The 20,310-nt window shown below is 40.6% G+C and overlaps 1 long non-coding RNA gene across 1 annotated transcript; it reads left to right on the forward strand.

Annotated features, from left to right (window-relative positions):
- The first annotated feature begins 3,787 nt into the window (after nt 1-3,787).
- On the forward strand, nt 3,788-16,504 carry LOC309513196. Its single transcript, XR_014211354.1, has 2 exons — nt 3,788-4,720; nt 14,425-16,504. It is a non-coding gene; the product is annotated as an uncharacterized lncRNA (long non-coding RNA).
- The last annotated feature ends 3,806 nt before the right edge of the window (nt 16,505-20,310 follow it).

Below are 20,310 nucleotides of genomic sequence, written 5' to 3' on the forward strand. Positions count from 1 at the left end.
GTGTGACCGCTGTCAGGAATGTGTGTGTATACTAAATACAGTGTATATATATATTCTTCTTCAGATATGGGTTTCGTGATGAGATTGCCCCTGGTTTGATTAAGATCTTCGGTCATTAGCTGTGTTTCTGAACACGTGTCATCTTCTCCTGAATATCGGCTCTCGGCGAGGCTTCACTGATGGAAAATCCCAAACCACATCCATCCCTTCCTCTGTTCTCTTCAGGCTGATGTGGTTTTGTTGTTTCTTCATCACTAGTTCTTGGTGATCAGCAAGAAGTCTGAAAACATCATTCATCTCCTGTCTCACTGGGAGTCAGCGCTGTAAAGTTTAACTCTGATCAACTTTTGTGTGTGTGTGTGTGTGTGTGTGCGCATGTATGTGAGTGTGTGTGTGCGCGTGTATGTGAGTGTGTGTGTGCGCGTGTATGTGAGTGTGTGTGTGCGCGTGTATGTGAGTGTGTGTGTGCGCGTGTATGTGAGTGTGAGTGTGCGCGTGTATGTGAGTGTGTGTGTGTATGTGAGTGTGAGTGTGTGTGTGCGCGTGTATGTGAGTGTGTGTGTGCGCGTGTATGTGAGTGTGTGTGTGCGCGTGTATGTGAGTGTGTGTGTGTGCGAGTGTGTGTGTGTGTGCGCGTGTATGTGAGTGTGTGTGTGCGTGTATGTGAGTGTGTGTGTGCGCGTGTATGTGAGTGTGTGTGTGCGCGTGTATGTGAGTGTGTGTGTGTGTGTATGTGTGTGTGTGTGTGTGTGCGCGTGTATGTGAGTGTGTGTGTGCGTTTATGTGAGTGTGTGTGTGCGCGTGTATGTGAGTGTGTGTGTGCGCGTGTATGTGAGTGTGTGTGTGCGTGTATGTGAGTGTGTGTGCGCGTGTATGTGAGTGTGTGTGTGCGCGTGTATGTGAGTGTGTGTGTGCGCGTGTATGTGAGTGTGTGTGTGTGCGCGTGTATGTGAGTGTGTGTGTGCGCGTGTATGTGAGTGTGTGTGTGCGTGTATGTGAGTGTGTGTGTGCGCGTGTATGTGAGTGTGTGTGTGCGCGTGTATGTGAGTGTGTGTGTGCGCGTGTATGTGAGTGTGTGTGTGCGCGTGTATGTGAGTGTGTGTGTGTGTGTGTATGTGTGTGTGTGTGTGTGTGTATGTGTGTGTGTGTGTGCGCATGTATGTGTGTGTGTGTGCGCATGTATGTGTGTGTGTGTGTGTGTGTGTGTGTGTGTGTGTGTGTGTGTGTGTGTGTGCGCGTGTATGTGAGTGTGTGTGTGCGCGTGTATGTGAGTGTGTGTGTGCGCGTGTATGTGAGTGTGTGTGTGTGTGCGCGTGTATGTGAGTGTGTGTGTGCGTGTATGTGAGTGTGTGTGTGCGTGTATGTGAGTGTGTGTGTGCGCGTGTATGTGAGTGTGTGTGTGTGCGCGTGTATGTGTATGTGAGTGTGTGTGTGCGCGTGTATGTGAGTGTGTGTGTGCGCGTGTATGTGAGTGTGTGTGTGCGCGTGTATGTGAGTGTGTGTGTGTGTGTGCGCGTGTATGTGAGTGTGTGTGTGCGCGTGTATGTGAGTGTGTGTGTGCGCGTGTATGTGAGTGTGTGTGTGCGCGTGTATGTGAGTGTGTGTGTGTATCCCAGGAAGAATGGATAAATTGATTAAAAGTGACAGTAAATACATTTATAAAGATACAAAAGATTTCTATTTTTAAAAGAAATGCTGTTCTTTTGAACTTTTCCATTTATAAAAAAGAATAATGGGAACAGATTCACTGTTTCATGGCAAAAAAAAATACTTTCTTATGTTGCTTTTTAAGTACAAATATCTAAACATTTATAAAACAAAATACATTTACTGGTCTTGTTAAGTCCTGAAGTCTTGTCTCTCTTCATTTTGCTTCTTCTCCAGTAAAAGTATCTTGATTTAAGAATGTATAATAGTGCTGGAAGTCGAGACAGAAACACTGAGGAAGAACATCATGTTTGCAGTGAAACACAGCGAGCCGAAACCAAAGACATCCACTATAGAAAAGCAAACAAGCAGATTGAAAATAGTGTTTATGTCCGAATGCACTTCTCCAGTTTACTTCCTGAATTTGAATAGAATTAATCAGTCGCAGAATTAGATTTAGGATGTGGAGGATGTTTGTGTCAGTTCCTCCTCCTGATGCTGTTAGTGTTGATAAAGCGCTCGCTCGTCCTGTAATCCCATCATCGGGTTGAACAGGAGGACCGTAATGTGATCAGCGTCGGGGTTTGACCTCATCGTGACCTCATCGTGACCTCACGTGACTTCAGTGTCTCCGTAATTATGAAAAGTGAACAGGACTGTGACATTTCTCACTGAAGCTACTTTCATTTTCCATGAAAATACAAACACACATTAAAGCAAGACACTTCGATCACGCACTAGTCAGCTGTGGTGTATGTATTAGATATATTTCATTCAGTTCAGAAAATTTAATAGCATCCAATTCTTAATCTAATGTAGTTCAAATTAATCATTTTACACAGTGTGTGTGTGTGTGTGTGTGTGTGTGTGTGTGTGTGTGTGTGTGTGTGTGTGTGTGTGTGTGTGTGTGTGTGTGTGTGTGTGTGTGTGTGTGTGTGTGTGTGTGTGTGTGTGTGTGTGTGTGTGTGTGTTTAATGTTTATTAGAGTGTTGCATCATTAACTCGACGACAAGCAAACATCAAACTACTGAAATCAGTCGTGAGTCTCAAACATTTCTAACACATGATGGTTTGGATGCAAATTATATTCTATATAATTACCCAACGATATAATAGCGAGAGAATGGATTAGCATTTACATATACATTTGACTCCCATCTCGTGTTTTTGTCCCTTTAGGCTCTCCGTAGAATGAGTGATTTCCTCTCCGAACGTGGTGTTCGGCTTCAAGTGCTTCTCTCACGCACACACACACACAAACATACTTGCATACACACACACGCGCACACACACACAGACACACACACACACACACACACACACAAACATACTTACACACACACGCGCACACACACACTCACACACACACACACACACAAACATACTTACACACGCGCACACACACACACACAAACATACTTACACACGCGCACACACACACACACAAACACAAACAAACAAACACACACACACACAAATACTTACATACACACTCGCACACACACACATACACATACAAACAGTTACATACACTCACACACACACACACACACACACACATACACTTTCACACAGATCACACATAAACTCACACACTCACATACAGACACTCAAACACAAACTCACTCACAGACACACACACACACACTCATATACATACACATATACACACACACTCACTCACTTACACACACACACACACTCCCCACACACACATATACACACACACACACACACACGCTCGCTGCTTTTAGTGTCCAACTGCTGCGTCAGTGTAAATGACCCTCAGTTCTTCAGCACTCATGACGGTGTCGTGTGTGTGTTGTCTTGTTCACTGATGACGGTGTCGTGTGTGTGTGTGTGTGTGTGTGTGTGTGTGTGTGTGTGTGTGTGTGTGTGTGTGTGTGTGTGTATGCGTAAGTGAATGTGTGTATGCGTGAGTGAATGTGTGCGTGTGTGTGTATGCGTGAGTGAATGTGTGCGTGTGAGAGTGAGTGTGTGTGTAGGTGTATAAGTGTGTGTGTGAGTGAGTGAGTTTGTGTGTGTGAGTGTGAGTTAGTGTGTGCGTGTGTGTGTGTGTGTGTGTGTGTGTGTGTTGTCTTGTTCCCTCATGTTGAGGGCTCTCCTACACACTCGAGAGAATGCTTGAATGTATGTTTAAGTTGATGTGTGTTATTTCTGCATCACTGCATCTCTACATTCACACAGTGTTAAACAACCTGTTCAATTCTGGCGTCCAAGCGAGAAAACGGCTCATTAAAATCTAAATGATGACTTATTCTGTGCGTGAGAGCAAGCCTGACATCATCAGTGCGCTTTAAGGGTCTGATTAACCCTTTAATGACCTTTGATTTCAGAACCAGTTCAGCTCCAGTAAATGCTCTTTTCACTCTGTGAAGAAACTTACAGTATTTCTGATCGTAATGAACTCTCGTCTCACACGAACATGTTAATATCACTGCTTTATTTAAATTTTACTGAATATTTTAGGTTTTAAATAGTATACGCTATTTAAAATACAGATGTCAAAAAACATTCAGTATTCAAATATTGTTATCGTATAAAATCATATTATAATTCTATAAATATTATACAAATATACAGTAATCAACATTTGAAGTGGATCAAAAAAGTTAATCAAAGTTGTCCTAAGACAAGAACGGGGATTGTTCACAATTCATGTATAACTTTGATTATAAATGTTGACTACTGTATAATAAAATATTATTTATTATATATATATATATATATACAGTAAAGCACACAAAACTGAAATGTAATTGACTAGCTTTATTTTGCCAGATGAGGGAAGATTTGTGTGTGTGTCCTGAGTGATTCAGCAGTTGTTGATCATCTCTCTCTCTCTCTGTGTGTGTGTGTGTGTGTGTGTGTGTGTGTGTGTGTGTGTGTGTGTGTGTGTGTGTGTCCAGCTCTGATCGCCATTGGTCAGTACAGCAGCACGATCGAGACGGTGGACGCCGGCTGGTGTAAGGAGATCACGGATCAGGGCGCCACTCAGATCGCCAAGAGCAGCAAGTCTCTGCGTTACCTGGGCCTGATGAGGTGTGATAAGGTGAGCTCATTTACACACACACACACACACACACACACACACACACACACACACACACACACACACACACACACACACACACACGCGCGTGCGCTGGTGTGACACTCGGGGTCACAGGGTCACCAGTGAAACACCTGGCAGACGCCTCACGTCTGGATCTCTCTCCTCCTCCAACAGGGATTCACTAACGCTTTTGTCAGCCGAACCCATTCGACCTAAAACATTTTCTTATATTCACCCTGAGATTTTAAGTTCATATTTTAATTATTTAATAATAATTTGTGTGTTCATTTGAATTCTACATTTTTATGAAGGGTTTGATTTTGTTTTTTATTTATTTTACATTTTCATGAAGTGTTTTTTATTGTTTTTTATTTTAAAATGATTTACTTTTGATTTGTATTTTATTTGTATTTATTTATTTTTTTTACATTTTAAATTGTACAATTTTATGCATTAATACATTTTTCTAAGTGTTTAATTTTTATTTTTTATTTTGTTTAACTTTAAAAAAAAATATATATATATTTATTTTTGTTATTTTAATATTTTGTAAGTGTTCGATTTTGATTGTTTTTATTTTAAATATTTTTTTAAATTTTCCTTTTAAATTTTTATGATTAAATAATTTTGTGCTTTATTTTGATCATTTTAATTTTTTAATTACTTATTTTAATTTATTTTTTACATATTTATGATGAGTCTATCCAGCTGTTATTCACTTCCTATGTCACATTGACAAAGATTTGACAGATGAATATATATATATATACTGTATATATAGGTGTTCACCCTATGACAGGTGAATATATAACTTTTTGAAGTAGAAGAAAACCAGTTTGGTGTCTCATTAGGAGGTTTTGATCAATAAAGTTAATGAGATGTCACCTTCGGAGTGAGTCCTGCTCCCGGAGGAACAACAGAAACACTCCGACCATCATAAACAACATTCCCACCTAATAAAGGTCCTCAGGATTACTAGAAGTGATGAAACACCCTGCACTAGTAATGCTGTGGGTCACCACTGGAAAACTGCATTGACCAATCAGAACTCCTGTTTATATTTTCCACGTCTCATGCTTCAGATGCATCTCGTATGATTTTAAGCAAGTTTGTCAGTGACTGTATTTAAGAGCACATTGATTGTGACGTTGTGCTGAGTGACAGAACGGTCTTGTGTTTCGGGTCAGCGCCGTTTACAAAGCCACAATCCCATGACAAATTCAATTTCTGCCTAAATCTCCTTCCCATGAAGCTAATTCTGCGTTTTCATAATCTCATTTGGGTTTTGGAAGCTGTAGATGTGATGGATATCGCTCTGCGTTTGCTCCCTAAAAGAGGAAAGTGCCGTGTTAATATTCCCGTCTTATTATATCAAACCCTTTCATTTTACGCTTTTCCATTTCAAACCCACTAAAAGTTTCAGATTGCGTGGAATGATCTGCAGACACACATCACAGATCGCTCTCGTGTCCTCGACTGAAAGAACGCTATTGATCCTTGGAGGCCCAAATCATCAAATCAATTCATTATGCTTCTCTCAGACCTCCAGCTCTGGACGAGACTTTGATGTGACGCCCTGGAGCGAGAGAAGAATGAGAGAAAGCTCATTTCTTTTATCAAAGAGAAGTATGGCCACTTTGACAAAACCTCATTGTCCTTCAAACCCTCCAGAACAAGCGTTTCCCCTCTTCAGAAACAAGTTTGGTTGCCCACAAAACATTCTTGTTCTGAGACAAAATTGAGAGTTCTGTCATTATTTACATGCCCTTGTGTCGTTCCCAACCCGTGTGATGTTGTTTCTTCCCATGAACACAACATGAGGATGTGTGATGAATCTTCTATGAAAAATCCTATTCTTAATGAGTAGTTTATCTTATTTTTGTTTCTTGTTAGGTGGTTGCTGGGGTGTTCTAGGTGGTTGTTAGGGTGTTCCTGGGGGTGATCTGGGTGGTTTGTAAGGGTGTTCTGGTTTCTAGGTTGTTACTATGCGGTTGTTGGGGTGTTCTGAGTGGGTGCTAGGGTGTTGTTGCTTGTTAGGTGGTTGCTGGGGTGTTCTAGATGGTTGTTAGGGTGTACCTGGGGTGATCTGAGAGGTTGTGATGGTGTTCTGGGTGTTGCTCATTGCTTGGAGGTTACTGTGCAGTTGTTGGGGTGTTCTGGGTGCTTGTTAGGGTGTTGCTTGGGTGTTCTGGGTGGTTGTTAGGGTGTTGCTAGGGTGTTCCTGGGGCGATCTGGGAGGTTGTGATGGTGTTCTGGGTGTTGCTGATTGCTTGGAGGTTACTGTGCAGTTGTTGGGGTGTTCTGGGTGGTTGTTAGGGTGATCTGGGTGGTTGAAAGGGTGTACCAGGGTGTTGTTGTTTGCTAGGTGGTTGTTTGGATGTTGCTGGGTTGTACTGGGTGGTTGTTAGGGTGTTCTGGGGTATTGCTGAGGTGTTCTGGATGGTTGTTAGGGAGTTCATGTGGTGATCTGGGTGGTTGAAAGGGTGTACCAGGGTGTTGTTGTTTGCTAGGTGGTTGTTTGGATGTTGCTGGGTTGTACTGGGTGGTTGTTAGGTTGTTCTGGGGTATTGCTGAGGTGTTCTGGCTGGTTGTTAGGGAGTTCATGTGGTGATCTGGGTGGATGAAAGGGTGTACCAGGGTGTTGTTGTTTGCTAGGTGGTTGTTTGGATGTTGCTGGGGTGTACTGGGTGGTTGTTAGGGTGTTCTGGGGTATTGCTGAGGTGTTCTGGCTGGTTGTTAGGGAGTTCATGTGGTGATCTGGGTGGTTGAAAGGGTGTACCAGGGTGTTGGGTGGTGGTTTGGATGTTGCTGGGATGTTCTGGGTGGTTTGCTAGGGTTTTCCTGTGGTGATCTGGGTGGTTGTATGGGTGTTCTGGGTGTTGCTGGTTGCTAGGTGGTTACTATGCGGTTGTTGGGGTGTTCTGGATGGGTGCCACGGTGTTGCTAAGGTGTTAATGAGGTGTCTGGGTGGTTGCTAGGGTGTTGCTGGTTGCCACGTCATTTTAAGTATGCAGAAACAAAAGTTTCAATGTAATAACATTTTATATAACAATGAACAACTGTATTTTGATTAATGTTTAACAAACATTAATAAATGCTTTAAGAAACATATTGCTAATGTTAGATATATTAACTAGTGTTAACAAATGATATATTTATTATTAACACTTTTTTTGCAGTCTGACCGTGACTGGCAAGCTCAAAAATTACGAAAACATCATAAAAGCTTTGCTTGATTTTTTTCTGATACCTTTGTGGTGGTTTTGAAGCTTGACACAGTCATTATTATGAAAAGTATCTGTCTAAACAGTTTTCAAAATCTCTCTGTTTGTGTTCCACTGAAAAATAAAGACATGAGGGTGAATAAATAATGACCAAATTCTCATTTTGAGTGAACTGGCCCTTTAAATCATTACATTTTCCTGCAGTTTGTAATGTGTGTTTTGGGTTCATTCTCCGATATCTGGAGAGTTTTACATTCTCTGTGGGACATTACTGTCCGTTTGAGCCGCGTGTTTACAGGTCAGTGATCGTAACCTGCGAAACGTCACGTTGAGATTTACACGGCTCTCACGGGCCTGTTCTCTCTCAGCAACAACATCTCAGTGTTTGGTCTCGTGGCCGAAGCCAAAACAGGCCACCGTGCCTCTCAGCTTCTCAGAAACCCATCGCGCTTTTACCCCGGTAACCGTTTGCCTTGAGGACAGAACATCTCATCGAGGGTTTCCGAAAGGGTTTGGATCCATTCATTGGATTTTTTTTTCCTTTCCCTTTGAAGCTCAGTTTAAACTCGACACTGTGCAACTCAGGCCCATTACCGTCTACAGAGTAAATATGAGTGGAGATGAGTGATGAGAGCGGCATTGGTGTGAAACGAGACAAAAACAACAGTGTAGAACGACAGAGGGGGGATTGTGATGGTAATGGAGGAGGAAGAGATATAAATAAAGCCTCATAAAGAGACTTTATGAGGAGAAAATGGAAACAGAGTGTCTCAAGAGATTTGAGAAGATCAGACATCACTGTCAATAAAGCTCCTGTAAAACAAACGGACAGAATCCAATGCTAATGGATCTTGGATTCTTCATGGTTTTATATGAAGCGCGTGAACAGAAGAAAAGCAAAGAGCTGGGAAATTAACTACAGAACGTTTGCTTCAGTTTGCTTAGGTCTTCATGACACGTCTTGGAAGAGTGCAGTTTGCTTTCGTGTGTTGATGCATTCCCTGATTAGTCAAGTTTGTTGTGATTGTTTGAGAATGCCTTGCCTGAAAATATTTTAATTATTTATTATCTTGAGCTTTATGATCATAGATAGACAGACAGACAGAGAGAGTTTGCTAGGTGGTAACTAGGTGGCTGCTAGGGTGTACCTGTGGTGATCTGGATGGTTGTTAAGTGTTCTGGGTGGTTGCTAGGGTGTTGGTGGGGTGTTCTGGGCAGTTGTTAAGGGATTGCTGGTTGCTAGATTGTTACTATGCAGTTTGCTAGGGTTCTGAATGGTTGCCAGGTTGTTGTTGGTTGGTTGGTGGGTGGTTGCTATGGTATTGCTGGGGTGGTCTGGTTGGTTGATAGGGTATTGCTTGGGTGTGCTGGGTGGTTGCTAAGGGGTTGCTGGTTGCTCGGTGTTTACTATGTTTTTGCTAGGGTTCTGAGTGGTTGCCAGGTTGTCGTTGGTTGGTAGGTGGATGCTATGCAGTTGTAATGGTATAGCTGGAATAATTTAAATATTTTCTGGGTGGTTGCTAGGTTGTACTGGGTGGTTGCTAGGATATTGCTTGGGTGTGCTGGTTGGTTGTTAGGCATTCTGGGGGGTTGCTAGGGTGTTCTGGGTGGTTGCTATGGGGTTGCTGGGGTGTTCTGGGTATTTGCTGGGGTATTATTGGTTGCTAGGTGGTTGCTATGAGGTTGTTAGAGTGTTTCTAAGGTGATTGGTGTGGTTGCTAAGGTGTTCTGGATGGTTGCTAAGGGGTTGCTAGGTGGTTACTATGCTTTTGCTGAATTGTTCTGAGTGATTGCCAGGTCGTTGTTGGTTGGTAGGTGGTTGCTATGCTTTTGCTGGGGCTGTTCTGGGTCGTTGCTATGAGGTTGTTAGAGTGTTTCTAAGGTGATTGGTGTGGTTGCTAGGGTTTTCTGGATGGTTGCTAGGGGGTTGCTGGTTGCTAGATGGTTACTATGCTGTTGCTGAATTGTTCCGAGTGGTTGCCAGGCCGTTGTTGGTTGGTAGGTGGTTGCTGTGCAGTTGCTGGGTTGTTCTGGGTGGTTGCTATGGTGTTCTGGGTGGTTGCTAGGGCTCAAAAACTTTCTGGGTTCAATATAAGTTCAGCTGTATGTGCAGCATCTGTGTCATTATGTTGATCACCGCAGAAAATAATTTCAGCTTGTGAAAACAAGCACAAATCACATTTACAGTAACAATTACAGTGAGAGTCTGTGGGGCAAAAGACAATTACACAGAGAAAAGCTGTGTGTGTGTGTGTGTGTGTGTGTGTGTGTGTGTGTGTGTGTGTGTGTGTGTGTGTGTGTGTGTGTGTGTGTGTGTGTGTGTGTGTGTGTGTGTGTGTGTGTGTGTGTGGAGTTATATTCACATGTGTAAAGCTGGTCAACTAAACCGAGTTTACATAGTTTTCTCTGGTAATGGATGAAAAAACTGATGGTTGAACCCAAAATGTCCAACTAAAGTGGCATTTATATGACTTTATTTACTTTTTTCCCCATGAGTCCCTCTGAATTAAATGTTCTTCTGTTTGTTTGGATCAGTTTTGTACAAAAATCTCTGGTGTGTAAAAATGTTTTATGATCATTAGACTCTTGTATTTGGAGCTGCCGGCAGGTTTTGTGGTCCGATGCGTTTTGTTATTAGTAATTTTTGAGGTTTCATGTTTTGAAACACGAGGGTCTTCTGAGAAATATGAGCCACGTCACAGTGTTTTACCGCGGTAGATGAGCTTCAGGCAGGTTTAGGGCTGCGGTAAATCAGCGTCTGGTTAAGCCTGGGCTCGATGCTCACACACTCCAGAAAGCTTTTTAAGTATTAACCAGAGCAGCGTTTGAGGAATGTGTGTGTTTGTGTCTGGATCCACTGAAGCCGGATCACATATTTCAGTGTTTAAGAGCCGGAATATCAGTGTTTCCGCCACATTTATAAAGTGTGCTGGAATAATGAAAACAACTTGAGCCCGTAAAGTGCATTTTTACTTTTAGATGGAGTCATAAATACACACACGCACGTCATGCAGTAATTGGTGGTTTAATGCTGCGTGACGGGTAACGTTTGTCTTTCTGACCTGGATCAGCATCATGTATGAACACACACTGCACATCCTCATCATGTCATGTGCAGGTTCTTCTGATCCAGAACACTAATATTAGATCTCAGAGATGATTATCAGTCTGATATCTCTGCATGCTTGTGTTTCTGCAGGACAAGGCAGATCATTCCTGTTGCAGAGCGTGTGTGTGTGTGTGTGAGAGAGAAAGTGTGAGTGTGTGAGAGAGAGAAAGTGTGAGAGAGAGAGAGAGAGAGAGAGAGTGTGTGTGTTTGTGCGTACATGCGTGTATGCATGCGTGAGTGTGTGTGTAGTTCAGTTTGTGTGTGAGTGTCTGTGTCTGTGTCTGTGTGTGTGTGTGTGTGTGTGTGTGTGTGTGTGTGTGTGTGTAAGTGTATGAGTGTGTGCTTGTAAGTGAATGAGTCTTCTTCATTTATATAGCTCTTTTAACAATGTAGATTGTTTCAAAGCAGCTTTACAGAGATAAACGTATAATTTGTGTGTGTGTAAGGGAGAGAGAGAGTGTGTGTTTGTGCATTCATGCGTGTTTGTATGCGTGAGTGTGTGTGTGTGTCTGTGTACGTGTAAGTTTATGAGTGCGTGCGTGTGTGTGTGTGTGTGTGTGTGTGTGTGTGTGTGCGCGTGTGTGTGCGCGCGTGTGTGTGTGCGCGTGTGTGTGTGCGCGTGTGTGTGCGCGTGTGTGCGTGCGCGTGTGTGTGTGTGTGTGTGTGTGTGTGTGTGTGTGTGTGTGTGTGTGTGTGTGTGTGTGCGCGTGCGTGTGTGCGTGTGTGTGTGTGTGTGCGCGCGCATACATGCTTGCGTGTGTGTGTGTGTGTGTGTGTGTGTGTGTGTGATTGCAAAAAGTCGATGCACAGATAATTCAGTTTGTTTTGTCATCTCACAAATGAGACGACCAAGGTATTTTATTTGCTTTTAATTTGCAACAAATCAATGTGCTGTAGTTTGCTGCTGCGCGTACACACACACACACACACACACACACACACACACACACACACACACACACACACACACACACACACACACACACACACACACTCGTGGCGTTTGCTGTGAGATGGACATCACACAGATGTAAAGCTGCTGTGTGTAAAACAGAACTGATAATGATTGTTTCCAAACAGGTTCATCAAACACATCCGGTTAGAAAGCATGTGATATTCTACATGATTTCTGCATCATTTTAACAATTACAGCTACAATGATCTATACAGTAAATGCACACATTTTGTTAAATGAGGTAATCTACGACTAAACAAATTTGCATAGAAAACAGCTGTTTTTGAGTTGCAAATTACAGTATCTTAAATACTAAAGAACTAAGTGCAGAAATGGGTTTCTAAACAATGTCTAAACATTCAAAAATCAAGATATATTTACTTTAGAAGCAAAATGAGTTTTTCCTGAAGTGCAGATGCTGTTTCTCCTCTGGATCTTCATGAGCTGCAGATGTGGAGTTGTTCCTCTGACTGATTAGAGCGGGTCATGTGAGATCTTCACCTTCAGTCTGCATGTGTATTACACACTTGACGTTGTACATGATGAAGGTTTGGACTGGATCCCTGTGGACTCGCTGTGGTGATTATCTCACTGAACATGTGGAGCGTCTGTGTTCCATCAGAGTCAGCGTGGGCTTTCTTATGGATGCCTTACATTCAATAATTGTTCATTCGAATTTCCAATGCAAATATCAGCCCTGCACATCATGCATTTAAAAAACACACACTCGCATATAGGGCTCTATCACACACCCGATGCAATGTGTGTGTTGCGAGTTTCAGCCTGACGCAGTTTTCATTTTCTCGTCCTGCGCCGCGTTGTTTAATTAGCAAATGCATTTGCGCCCATCTGTGGCCCAAGGGCTTCTGGTCTGAGAACCAGGTGTGTGTTCTGGAGTATTGATGGAATGTTGCAGTTTTGAAGAACTGAAATAGACTGAGCCGTTGACCGACTGAAACCTGCTTTAAAGTCAATGGTGCAGTATTATTTTTGTTACATAAAAAGAGCGTGTTCGTAATATATGCGCCTATAGACCTCATGCGCTAGAGAAACGAGGGCGCCGCCATCTTTAGAATATTGTCTTTGAACTTCCGTTTTGCTGTCGCTCTGTATATCTCTATGGCGCTGCTGTCCAGGAGTAATTAGCTTTTGAAGAGCATTTACTTAATGTAAAGTTAATGAAAGTTATCATGAGGATTGTAATGTTTAAAGCAGATGTCTTAACAAATGTCAGTCGACCGGGAAGATTTGAAAACGAGCCGTTCATTAATAAACACGCAAAATCGCTGTGAAAATACAGACCGGAAGTCAAAAGACAACGATCGCAGCGCTGAAAAGGGGCGGAGCTACATAAGGTCTATAGAATAGAGACAAAACACACCCATTACTCATTAAAGGGGTGGCATAATGCCCTTTTCACAAGATGTAAAATAAATCTCTGATGTCCCCAGAGTGTGTATGTGAAGTTTCAGCTCAAAATACCCCACAGATATTTTTATATAGCATGTTAAAATTGTCACTTTTTGAAGGTGAGCAAAAACGCGCAGTTTTTGTGTGCGTTCCTTTAAATGCAAATGAGCTGCTGCTCCCGGCACAGGGAGAGGAGCTTCAAGAGCTTGTGTGTGTGTGTGTGTGTGTGTGTGTGTGTGTGTGTGTGTGTGTGTGTGTGTGTGTGTGTGTGTGTGTGTGTGTGTGTGTGTGTGTGTGTGTGTGTGTGTGTGTGTGTTAGCAGCTCCGATTACCTCACACAGACACACATTGAAAAAAAACTTTTAGCCTTTTATGTTCAAATCGGAGTCAGAAAGAGGGAGAGACTCAAGAAGGACATTTCTGAATGATAGTTGATGAAGTTATGAAGCTGATGTGTAGTTATCTTCTAGTCATTGATTAGCATATTCTGTCTTGATAATCTATAAATCGTGTTCCGGGGGCGGGGTTTATGTAAATTTTAGGGTTAGTGATGTCACTAACCCTGAAGAAGCTCGTGTAGTCTCTACCAGCCGTTTGTTGTAGTCCTTAAAAAGCAATTTCTGTAAAAGCAAATATCTCCCTTTGCTCTGAACTTTGAGCGTCGTAACTTTGCAGATGTTGTTTATGCTCAAACAGCAACATTACACACTAACTAAAGTTAGAAAATTCAAATCATAATCAACCAGCCCTTTAAGAGAATAGAGACAAAACACACCCATTACTCATTAAGAGAATAGAGACGACACTTTTAGACCAGCGCCGGGAGCGCCGACCATTTGTCCCGTCGTCAAACTAGCAGAAGTGGATTCAGACACACACTAAGTGAGCTTTAGACCATGCATGCGCTTAGATCGTTAAAATAGGGCCCATGATCTTTCACAGGAAAGAATGTGTCATGTCAAAAAAAGTCAAATGAAAAGCAAATGTGTTTTTGTTTTTGCAGGTGAACGAGGAGACCGTGGAGAGACTGGTGCTGCAGTATCCACACATCGTGTTCAGTACAGTGATGCAGGACTGTAAGAGAACGCTGGAACGAGCCTATCAGATGGGCTGGAGCCCTAACACATCCACGGCCTCCTAACACACACACACACACACACACACACACACACACACACACCTGTCCATGACGCCACTGCAGAGTCATTATCATAACTATGCCGTTTATTCCGCCTTCCTTTATCAAATGACATTATGCAGCAGAAGCCTCAATATTGTGCTTTGAGTCGTTTGATTTGAACGTCAATGAATATGTTCATGCACACACACACACACACACACACACACACACACACACACACAGACACACACACACACACACACACACACACACACACACACACACACACACACTCTCACACACACACTCACTCGCGCACACACAGGATTCTGACATGCAGCACTGCATTCATTTACATTTACGAAACTCATCAGAAACTTGTTCAGCTCATATTTTACTCTAAAGTCGAGAGAGAGAAATAAGAACTGGCGTTGTTTTTGTTTTTGCATTTTGCATTAGGGAAAAAAAGCTTTTTGGACCACAGGATTTTTGCATTTGGATATTTCCCTGCCACTCACATTAAGTGACGCATCTGGACGTTTCACGCACATGTTATTTGTTTGTTATTCTCATTATTGTCGAAGGTGATTTTCATTAGAATCTCATTACAGAAACACACATGAAAATCAGCATTCAACCCTGATGTAGAAATACTTACAATTTAGTATTATTGTTATTATCATTAATATTATTATGCATTTACGCATTGCATTATTTTGCATTGCAGTAATGATAATTTGAGGGTAAATGTTCATTTACATTAATTTTACATTTACAGTAATTCACTGCAAAACATGATGTTCTTCCTCAGTGTTTCTGTCTTGTTGTCCAGCACAAACATCTAATCATTCATAAATCAAGATACATTTACTGGAGAAGAAGCAAAATGACTGAAGATATTAAATCTTGTTTAATGAGAAAAAAATGCACCAAAATTAAGTGAGTAGAAAAAATATTAAGGAAAAGTATCTGCCAATTGGGGTCAGAAAAATAACCTTCATTCAAAGGGAAAATAAGTTTATTTTTTTCATTTACTGAAGAAGCAAAATTACTTATTCTGAAAAAAAATAAAAAAAATAAAATATATATATATATTAATATCTGCCAATGGGGCCAGAAAAATAATCTAGTTTTCCCTTGAATTAAGTTTGTTTTGGCCGATATTAAGCACAAACTCAATTATTATTATTATTATTATTATTTGTCATTTTGCTTTTCACATAAATGTATCTTTTTTAAGAATGTTTAGATATGTGTGCTGGAAAACAAGACAAAAGTGTATGTATTAAAAATAAAGTTGCAATGCAAAAAAAATCTGAATGGTCCAAAAAAAATATATATATTCCTAATTTTCTTCATGCAAAAATATTTCTCTCTGTTGATTTTGGGGTGAGTGTGTGACGTGACGGGCTTCATGCGAATCTCCTCTTTAGACTTCCGTTAGTTAGAGTTCATTTAGACACGTTACACTTTGCTTAGGAATGACACCGTCTCTGTTTCAGTGAGCGTGGAGAAGTGTGACGAGAGCGTGACGTCACGTACGTGTTGGTGTTGTAGATCTAGACGTGGAGATCAGGACGCGTGGTGTTGATTTCGTTTGAGATGACGTCGTTTACTCTTGTGAATCTGTAACCCTGTGGTTTGGAGTTTGTTTGGATGTAAACTGATTTTTGTGTTCAGTTTTTTTGAGATATATCCACCATATGGAAGTGTGCATACCCTGTGAATATTTGATGATGATGATGATGATGATGGAGTGTGTGACCCATTCGAGATGCTGAGTTTGAGGTAGAGAGGTTAGTTACGTCACTCATCTACACGTCTTCTGTTTTCTCCTTCAGACGAGCAGGGGATTTTTATACGGTGTCCGTAGCGCTCGCTCGTGAATGCAGGAAGACTTTAGTTACAGTCTTGATCTTTTACTGTACTGGGGGATTTGAGTCAATTAAAAACCACGATTCTACTTCACGGGCTCCTGGTGTCATTTGAATCGAGCGAGTGTGTGTGTGTGTGTGTGTGTGTGTGTGTTTGAGAAGCTCGGATCTGGATCTGCTGAAGCTTCATTTATTAAATGTTATGCTTTCAGATACTAATTAAAATGCTGATTTACACATTTGACCATGTTTAATTCCAGAGATTTCTGGATTTATCCCAATTTATCCTGGATTTATCCCTAATCCCAAATTCAACTCAAAATGTGAAAAGTTTTCCGTTTCTCTCTGGGTTAAAGTAGTGTGATTTTTATTTCATTTGACATAACTAAAATAATAATAAAAACAATTGAGTAAAAATGATTCTACTTTATAAACTATATCTACAGACCCTTTCCAAAAAATGGTGGAATATCATGGAAAAGTTTATTTATTTCAATAATTCCATTCAAAACGTTAAACTTCCATAGATTGTAGATTCAGGGTCCACAACTTAAACGATTTCAAGTATTTAGGTGTTTATTTGTACATAATTTGGGCTTCCAGCTCATAAAACCCACGAAAACAGGATTTCAAAAAATTTGAATATTACATGAAATCACACAGTAATTATACAGTAATACCATGGTCATTGAAGCAGGTTTTGGTTCTTTTGGCAGTGTGGGCAGGTGCAATTTTTGGAAAGGGTCTGTATATATTTGAGTATGCATAATGGCATAAGTATATGTATATAAATGTATAACTGTATGACATAAATATGTGTGTAATTAAATAACACTTTTATACATAAACGTTTTCTGTTGCCATGGAGCTCAGTTTTTGTTCATCTATTATGTTTTTTTTTTATAAAAAATTTTATGGCAAACAAGAAGTTGAATATGTCATAAACAAATATAATAAATATTTATTATGTTTGTTTAAATCCACCCTAAAAAAAAAATCCAGAGATTTTATTCTAAAAATTCAACTCAAAATGTGAAAAGTTGACAATTTCTGTCTGGGTTATAGTAGTGATTTTATTTTATTTTACTTAAATAGATATATATACATTTTAGTAAGAAAAGAAAAGAAGAGATATATATAGGCCTATATATATATTATTGCATGAATATACATGTGTAATTATATAATTTTTTTATATAGAAACGTTTTATGTGGATATGAAGCACTTTTTAAATTCATTTATTATGTTATAATTTTTCTTGTTTATTTATTTCATTTTTGGTGTTGAAGAAGTTGACTACGTCATTAACTCAAATTATGATGTTATTAACATTTTGTTTTTTTCTGACAGGCTTTGAACTGAAGTAGAACCATGTAAATTCAATGAATTTTATAATCATTATTAGTCTTTTTTTTATGTTGTATTTATCTATCTTTATTATTTAAATATTTGAACTGTAAAGTACTTTTACACTGTATTTTTGAACTGCATTTATGTTATGCTGATTTAACGTCATTTTATTGCAGTATTTACTTTTACTGTAATACATGAATGAAAATCATCACTGAGAATAATGATAAACACAAACAAACCTAAAGCAATAACACACCTGGACAAGTTACAGTAATTAACTGTTCTTAATTGTTATGGAAGTGAAGTCATAATGCAAAACGGTCCTAAAATCAGTTTAATTTTTGTTAAACCAAATGCAACTTTTTATTTTAAAAAAGCATTTTTTTTCTTTCTGATACTTTTTGTTTTGCCCAAAACTTTTAAAATATGGTGAAATCAGGCAAAAACTTGCATTATTTGCTCTTAGATTTTTCTTTAAAGTTAAATGCAGACATGAAGACTATGATCTGTGTGATCTGTGATGATTTTGACTGACAATATTCAATATTATAATAATATTGATTCGGCTGTTGATCAATTTGAAGTCCATTTTGAGGGTGTTTGTGAAGGCTGAGAGCGTCTGATGAGAAGCGGCCTTCACTCCAGTAATTACATCTCTAAATATTCATGTGGTCATTAAACTCTGAGCGGGTTTCCAGAACCTCTGACCGGGAAGGACGTTTGTCCTGTCGGAGCGGACGAACATCTGAAAGTGTGTGAATCGTGATCAGAAACGCTGATCAGTGTACAGTGATTGGGAATACCAGGGTACTCATAGACGTTGGAACAGGGGGGGCGGGGGGGTCGGCCGCCCCCCCCCCCCACCACCACCCCTTTTCCCCACCCCTCTAGGGGTCAGCCAGCTGTTTTTTTCGTTGTTTTTGGTTTCCATTTTATATATACAGAATCTGAATTAAATGTTTGATTTAAGCCTACATTTCAACATTTTGTGTCATAAAATTTCTTGTTTTTAAGCCATTCGCACGTACGGTCACACCGTTGTGATCAGTCTAGGCTGGTTCCTGGAGCGTTTCACACCGGTGTGATCAGAACGGTCAGTGCATCACATGATCAACTGCTAAATTCAAATGTTGAATTTAGCCAGAGACAGGCGCGCTCAGAGCTGTCATATATCACAACTTTTCAGTGTTTTCAACCACATACTGTTTATTTTAGGTTTCAGACATATAAATTCACATAGCCTAAGTAGGCTACTAAAAAAACAATACATTTAGAATTTGTAAAATACACACTGATGTCTATAGACATCAGTGTGTATTTTACAAATTCTAAATGTATTGTTTTCGGAGGTAATAATAATCCTTTCCATTATAATTCGACACGTTTTATTCATATCAGATACACATTGTGTAAGTAACTTTAATGTTTACTCTATTCTTCTCCCAGTTCACCAGCCACTTACTTTTATGTATTTCGGGAGAAGTGGATGAATGTGAAATTTACACGTGTTGTAAATCCAACAGATCCGATTCTCTGAACTGGGTCTGCGGCACAAATTAACACGGCGGCGCCCATCGCGCATACAGCTCAACTAACGCGATCGTTATAAAGGTGTTTAAACAACAATACACTTCCACTTGCATATATTTGACAATCGGAATATCAGATATTTCATGCCATAGCTAACACATTTGTGAATATTCTGAATAAAAAAGGAAAAATGACATAAAAGCAGATCATCATTCATTCAGCGCTGTTGACTTTAGAGCGCTCCGTGGATAGACTGAAGGAGTGGTCCGTGGAGCTCGCTGAACTCCAGACACACATGGCCACGTTTTCTGCGCGTTTATGACCGTGCTCTGCGTAAATGCATTGCCTCTTTTGACGCGTTTTGACATAGATTTCATTGAAGGTAAATTGGAGCGGCCACACTGAGCTGTGCGTAACGCCCACAGACTTGAAGTGAACGAGACAGAGGCTGTCCGGTAGCCTACTGTCTGAAATGGTTAACTCTGTGGGGATGCATGTGCAAAACAGGTTTAACTAATCATAAAGTCAATCAGGATACATAACACAGGCTACTAGGCCTACACTAACACCCCCCCCCCCCCCCCCCTCAAGAATCCCGCCCCCCCCCCCCCCCCTCAAGAATCCCGCCCCCCCTCTCACAATATAGTTCCCACGTCCCTGAGGGTACTTTCGGTATTGTAAAGTGTTTCTGGTTGTTCTCATGTGTTTCAGTAATAAGTTTGTTTTCCTCCAGACTTCTTAGACATGAACTCAAGGCTGAACGTTACTGAAGGCGATTGCCGTTGTCATCTGGGTTTAACACACGTCGTTCCTGAAGGCCAGATCGAGGGCTTTGAGAAATCTAGTTAGCTTTGTTTACGTCTCGTCACCAGACACCGTGTTATCAAGCATACGCCGCATCAATATATACGTCTGGCCTTCTGTGTGTCTTCTGTAATCTGCAACAAGAATATTTTCATATTCCTAAGGCGTGTTCAGACCTTTATTTTGAAATGGCAATGAACATGAAAA

This window comes from Leuciscus leuciscus (genome assembly GCF_965113295.1).
Source record: "Leuciscus leuciscus genome assembly, chromosome: 13".
NCBI lineage: Eukaryota > Metazoa > Chordata > Actinopteri > Cypriniformes > Leuciscidae > Leuciscus > Leuciscus leuciscus.